Source organism: Micropterus dolomieu, linkage group LG18 (assembly GCF_021292245.1).
Source record: "Micropterus dolomieu isolate WLL.071019.BEF.003 ecotype Adirondacks linkage group LG18, ASM2129224v1, whole genome shotgun sequence".
In the NCBI taxonomy this organism is placed as follows: domain Eukaryota; kingdom Metazoa; phylum Chordata; class Actinopteri; order Centrarchiformes; family Centrarchidae; genus Micropterus; species Micropterus dolomieu.
Window position 1 is genome coordinate 37468298 of NC_060167.1, and position 7554 is coordinate 37475851.

The window sequence follows — 7554 nt, forward strand, 5'->3', positions numbered from 1 at the left end:
GCTCCACAAAGGCCATAATCATACATGTGGCTCTCTTCCTTCTCGCTTTCAACTGCTCACAAATTCTCTTTCTTACACCTGAAATCCACCGGGTCACAAGCTCTCTTCTGCTATACATGCATGCTACTTATCTGAGCGGACGCAGTAGACCGAGAGAGAGAGAGTTGTGGGGAAAATGCATTGTACAGCGCCAGAAACAGTAATGAATGTCATGGAAAGGACAGAAAGTTGTGAATATTTGTCATAATTCGTAGGAATATGTAACTCTGGGAGATACAGGAGGGAAATACGGAGTCTCACATGAAATTTGGGAGGGTTAGCTAACTGGATCTAACCTCTGTGGTTCTTTTTTTACTTCTGTACGACAGTGTGCTGCGTTTGATGTCGTGTTATTCTTCTGTGCATGTGGGACACTTTCAGGCCATGGACAGTTCACACTGGAGTCTGATATCGGCCACATTTAAGCAATAACGTGAACTGTCAAACAAAAAAATCGGATCTGTGAAAACAATCGGAATTGAGCATTAAGGCCTGCAGTCTGAACATGATGAAGCAGATGAAGTCAGCAAAAATAGAGAAAACATGATGAAGCAAGATGAAGTCGAGCAAAAATCAGAGATAAAAACATCATAAACTTCCCAGATGGAAGGTGCTGATGTGGCACAAATGTTTTCAAACTTCGCTGAAGTTGACTGTTTTACCTGACAGGTAATTAAGTTAGTCCAACTTTAGCTATGCAAATAAAAACTGTTGTTTGATAGCTAGAAGCTGGCCATAATCACTGAGAGAAGTGAAGAGTTTCCTGTCAATGTTGTATAATATGTAGTTGGGTTAATTTGATGTAGTTATTCTCCAGTGCTGTGTTTTGGCTTTGCTACGTGGATAGAAATGTATTTATTAATTATTTGACTAATAATTAATCTAGCCTACACACTTGTGCTTTGTGTTTTTACATTTGCACAGACACATTTAGTCAATGTCAATGGTGCATGTCACTGAGCATTTTTTATGTGTGTCATTGTGCGCTGTCACTAATAGGATCATGTTTTCATGTGAAAATGCGCTTTCATCTGTTATAGTTTTTCATGTGTGAAGGTGCGCTGTCAGCTTTTTTAGTTATTATTTAGTTATTTTAGTTTAGTTTTTCTGCACAGTGCATTTCACTCTTATTCAATGTTTTAAAGGTGAGTGCTTTCACTTCTGTTATCCGCTGCTGACATTATGTTAATCTGACTGTGATGGGAAGGCCTGCTGTGACCATCTTGCATTGAGGCTCTAATGCAAATGTAATGCATGAAACTGTAATGTTCATAATTAAAGAGCAGTGAGCAGTGGAAACTAAACGGAATGCTATTTCGACATGTGCGTGTAAATGTAGCCTACGTCGTGCCACCCTAGTTAAAACTTTCTGACAACTGCTATAATAATCTTTTTTTCTTAGTATTACTGTACTATTACTGTGCTACTATAAATGTAGGCTAACTAGCTATCCTGGATGGAGGTTCACCAGCTTACTGACGTTTTACTTGGAACAAGAAGCTTCACCCTTTTTTGCGCATATATTAAAAGGGCCTTTTCTCAATTTTTTAAACACTATAGCCAGGCTTTTAAACTAAAATTTCTAAACCTCAACTCCATTTTTTAAAATCACACCCATTTCCCTAAACTCTACACACAAATCCCTTCATTTCTCATTGCCTACACCATGTGGTCACTGGGAAACCTCTCACATTCAGTATTGTTCACTCAATCAGCACAGGGTGAGCTCAATTAGCACACAACTACTCAGGTGGAAAGACAAACAGTCAAAATTGATAAGACACCAATCAGAAGCTTCAATAGACAGATAGAAGGGCCAGAGTCAGTTCATTCAGTTTTGGAACAATGGATCCAGAGAAATCTGAGGGAAGAGGTGTAGGACACCAGAGAGGAAGAGGAGGAAGAGGAACACCAGGAGTTGGAGGAGGAGATGGGACAGGAGGAACAGGAGGAGTAGGAATAGGCGGAGCAGGAGTAGAGTGGTGAAGAAGGAGGTGGTGGAGGTAGGGGGAGGAGGAGGAGAACAAGAATCTCTGGCCTGTCCCAAACCAAAGACAGGATGCTGGGGCAGAATAATTAGTTGTTTGGTGTGTTGTACTGTACAGCACACTAATATAAAATGTGCAAATGTCTACATTTGTTATTTCTTTTGTGTGTTCATGTGAAAAGGTTTTTGAGGGGAGAACCACAAGCAACATTACTAATAACCATTTTTTGTAGTGTTGTTTTGAATTTATCTCACCAGTGTGTAAGACTGTGTTGTAGTGTGTGTTTCTGAGGGCTTGTGTGTGATGTCTGAGGACAAAGTTTGTTTTTTCAGCAAGACTGAATGGTTTTGAGTGGAAAGCTTCATTTTGACTTGAAAATATGATGTTTGGGGAATTGGGTGAGACGTTGTGGATTTGTGTTTAGAGTTTTGAGAAAAAGAGGCATCATTTCAAGACGTGTGAGAGAAAAACTGAAAGTTAGTCTTTAAAGGAATCTTTAAACTCAACCGAAATTTTGACTGATAAGGCTAACTAAAACTGGACTTTAGTTTAAGAGTGAATGTGTGTGTGTTTGGTTTCCACGGCGTTTGCTCAGAGGGTGGATGTTGCTAGTCTTAGCTGGCGGCCTGCAGCTCTGTTGGTCTCACACTGTTTAGGAGAGGCTTATCTGGAAGCTTAGATATACGACACACACACACACACACACGCACACCTAAACCTAGAGTTCCCACCACGACTCTGCAAAGCCAGAAAAAGAAACAGACAGAGGAGGGAGGGCAGGGAACCGATGCATGGACAACGCCAGTCGACAACATCAAGGAAGAAATGAAGTGAGATTTCAGACATAAGGCTTTGAAAAAGCAGCAAAAGGAACAGCGGGGGTGAAGTCAAACCCCCACAGAGGAGCCCCGACTCCCTGCTTTCCCCTATTGACACCCCCCAACCCCCAATTCTGCCTTTCGCCCTCCTCTTGCTCTGTTCTCCTCTCCTCTTTTTGACATACTGTGTCTCTGTCCTAGCCTCACCCAGCTTAACCCGGTCTTCTTCTCCAGCCTCCTCCTCGCTCTTGATCCTCCCCCATCATTCGCTCCTCGACCCGTCCCTCACCCTCTCGAGTTTTTTTTCCCTCCCCTCTCATACCGTCACCCTGGAAAGCATTCAGGATGGCTTATACTGTGCTGCCTCGCTGTCTTCGCTCACTAATGCAAGTGTTCAGCGGATTAAAGGAGAATGTGTTGACTGTGCCATAAACCATTTCCATGGCTCTTGATCACAAAGTGGAGCTGACTCCTGACAAAAAACAAGAAGAACAAAGAACATGACAACCTCATACTAATTCAGCCGGTATTGATGAAACACATACCACACACACACAAACACATATATATACACACCCTAAATATACCCTGGTTCTCGTCCTGGCTCAGGGACTGAGCCCAGTTCATTAGTTCAGCTTACATAAGTATGCTAATGAGGCACTGATTTTATTGGCCTCATTACACCGCAGGGAATTGGCCCGATAAAACAGAGTTATGTAAGAGAGGAGAGGACCAGAGTTTAACATCTGCCCCTTCATGGCACTGAGCCCATGAGGCACTCGTCACCAGCACCAGGCTGTCTTTACACTGATAGAGAGACAGAGGGTGAGACGTAGAGAGAGACAGATCCCTGGCCAAATCCACTTTTGGCAGGCCTGTACGTGGGAGGGTGTTTGTGTGTCTGTGTGTGTTTGTGCAATTTGTTTTTGTCTTCCCTTTTTGTGCCTGCTTCTTTGCCAAAGCTGAAATTTCATGGCTGGGGACTATCAGAGGTGATTTTGAGTGCAAAGCTGAATTATTTCTTTTTGTGTCTGATACAAGCGCCTTGGGACATAAGTAAGTGTGTGTGTGTGTGTGTGTGTGTGTGTGTGTGTGTGTGTGTGTGTGCGCGCGTGTGTGTGTGTGTGTGTGTGTGTGTGTGTGTTACAGGGTATTTCATGTGTTTTTGCACCCCGCAGATTTCTGTCCTGAAAAATGTTGTCAGCTGTTTGTTCTCAGTCCAGTGTATCAATCAACATAAAGAAGTGTACACTCTGAAACCAAGCTGTCTGTTTCTTTGCATGTGGGCCTAAAAGCTTTGTGCTCCGATCCCTCGCCTCAACCAGGCGAGTTGAATTAGTGGCTAGCTAAGGGCTGCTACCTTTTATACTGTAACAGATATTATTCCAGACCTTTTGAATAACTCTGGATAATGGAGAGATTTGTTTAAATAACAGTAAATGACTTTGACTCCAGCATTACAGCGAGCTGATCTCATCAAAAACATACCCTGCAGCTGAGAAAGTAATTACCTGCTAAGATGAAGCTGCGGTACGTTTGTTTGCAATAAATTGCTCCACACGTTTCTAGTCATGCACAGAGCTAAGCTGTGAGGTCACAGAGAGCTGTATTACAGTTTTTCTCGATTGCTTAAACACATTTCTTAAAATTATGCACATCCTATTTTTCAGGTCAAAATGAAGCTTTCCACTCAAAACCATTCAATCTTGCTGAAAAACCAAACTTGTCCTCAGACATCACACACAAGCCCTCAAAATCTGCTGAGCTAAGATGGCTCCTAGTCCAATGTCACTATCAGTGTAGACAATAAATGGTAGTTGAAAATCAGGATGTCCCAAGATCGGAGGTGAAACCAGATGTTGCTTTAGGCATTCAAAAGCTTCCTGACATGCGTGGGTCCAGTTGAATCTAGCTCCTAGGGTGTTCAGCGGTTCAGTGAGCTGTGAGAAGGGGGGCACAAATCTGTGATACCAACCAGCCATTCCGAGGAACCTTTTAAGCTCCTTTGGAAACCTCTATCTGGTAGTCTTTGTAGATTATTTCACAAGATGGGTCGAAATGTTTCCACTACGAAAGGCAACAGCAGAAACAGTTTCTCTAATCTTGACAAGAGAAATTCTGACACGGTGGGGCGTCCCAGCCTACATTCTCTCCGACCAAGGAACACAGTTTATCTCAACAGTATTTGATGAAACCTGTAAGAGATGGAACCTACAACAGAAAAGAACCTCACCTTACCATCCACAGACAAACCTAACAGAGAGAGTCAATCGAAATGTTAAAGCCATAACCAAATGCCCAGACCAGGATCTTTTTGCCAGCAGACCGCCCGGTCGTAAGTCAGCTAAAGCATTTTTCTTTGTTGCCCAGCTGGTTTTATCTTTTTGTGTGTGTTGCCACTCGAACCTTAATTTTGTGATTAATTGAATTATTGATTTTGCTGGAAGACTGGGATGAATTTATGTTGTTACTTTGAATGAACTGAAAAGACAATATTTTGTGCTTTTGTGAATCGATTGGAAAGAGCCTATTTTGTGTTTTTTTTTGCTTACCAAGAGAATACTGAACGCAGATACCCTGAGAGGACAATTTGAGTTTTTTTACAAAGCATAATTTTGTGGGTTTTGTTTTGTGTGTGCATTATCCCAATACAAGCTGTTTTTTATTGTGCTTTCAAAAACTCCTGAGTTGTGGATTTCATTACACTGTTGGTGTCATTCAATGTGGGGGGTCCATATTTTGATATATGGGTCCTTCGTGACATTTGATAAAAAAAAACAAAAACATTAGTAGCCTATCTTATATGTCAGGAGAGAGACCTGACTGACACACCAGACATAAATAAATTACTGTTACAACACACTACAACACAGTCTTACCCACTGGTGAGATAAATTCAAAACAATACTACAAAAACTGGTTATAAGTAATGTTGCTTGTAGTTCTCCCCAAAAAAAACCTTTTCACATGATGAACACAAAAGAAATAACATGTGTAAACATTTGCACACATTTTTCTTCCTTATTCCTTGGTGAACTGTACAGTAAAACACACAGACACGGAGTGAAATCTGCTCCCTACCCGCGTAGGGTTTACATACAGCGACCAACTTTCGGACGAACTATCCAATCCCCCCAGCGTAAATAGGATCTGAAAACATGTTGTGTGTGATGGGCTTCCAGCTCCATGACTCTAAAAGAAATCCCCTCTGTAGGGGTCAGTCCTTGGGTCCTAAAGAAGAAATACAAGAATTACACACAAGCAAAAGATTTAATTTTTGGTAATATGCAGTTATGCCTTTTCAGAATACATATTTTACCTGTTGGTTCACTGGAAGTTTCTGACAATTGATGCCACTGTTGAGCGGGCCACATTTGGCTGCTTTCTGAGACCAGTCTCTTCCAGTGATAGCCCATGGCTGATTACCTGGTTAATCACAGTAGCCCTAATGTCATCAGAGACTACAGCTCTTGGTCATCTCTGCTGTTGTCTTACTCCACCACGCATGCAGACTCCTCTCCCTCTCCGTACCACTCTTTCTCCTCCGTCTCTTGCAGGCTCCATTTTGAAGTGGAGGTGTAATAAAACATTCCAAAGATGCCTCCTTTTATAGGTGGTGAAAAGACCAAGGTAGGGCACTAACTGAGATGGGAATGACCTGTCGTTGGTATCATTTACATAATTTCAATCATCTCATCAATACTATTTCACCATTTGAATGTATGTAAGGTTTTGATCTTAAACTGAGTTTTGAAAAGACTGTGAGCATTTGCAAAATTGGCTGTGGATACACATGGTTTTTCTGGTGGCTGACTGAGTGCGAAAAGAATTCTTGAATTTTGAAAACTGTGGTCATTGAATGTCTTATGTGTTAAATCAATGTATTTTGTATTACAGCAAGGCAAGAGTTAGTCACAGTTTGGACATCTGTTGTGCCAACAGTGTGAAGAGTTTGTGACTTTTTTTGACCAGTTTTGACCAGTACAGGTTGACAGTTGAATAAAATCTGTAATATAATGATTGAATATTATATGTAATAAAACAAGTAGTCTATCTTAAAGTGGTATCTATATTTAATACCACACCTGTCCCCAAATGCCTCAGGTCTTTTTAAGCTGTTTTAAATGTACAAATAACATCTTGCCTTTGTTCAGTGGTGAATAGTTGGAGCTAAACACCCCAGGTCTGGAATTTGCTGACAGGTACAGTATGGTGGAGCTCTAGGGAACCGCCTCCTATTACAGAATAGAACCTAGAACAGTGACCTTTAAAACGTCCCATCAGACACCCTAGGTGGTCTTGGTAAAACAGCTGTTACTGTAGCTCAAAGCCACACACCACCACCAGCACCACGGCTCATTGTCCCACTCTGCTTGGTTCAGTTCTGCTCTAAAAGCCTCACACAAGTTTTTTCAGGAAACTGCAGGATTTTGCAATATACATAGCTTGACAGGGACCATTCTCTTCTCTGCTGTCTGCTGGACTGGTGGTGGTTTGTATCTGTTGAAGAAGGGATTCAGCAATCAGTGTCCCAGGCACATATTTTTGTCCACAGCTGATAAGCTTGATATTTCAGTATCGGGTATACATCTCGACAGAATGTGGCCAGTTTGTTTACACTGTAAAATCAGGATTATAGACCATGAGACTTTGGGCACACTGGTCTCGCTGTGACTCTGTCCGTATACAGAGGTGAACAAAACAAAACA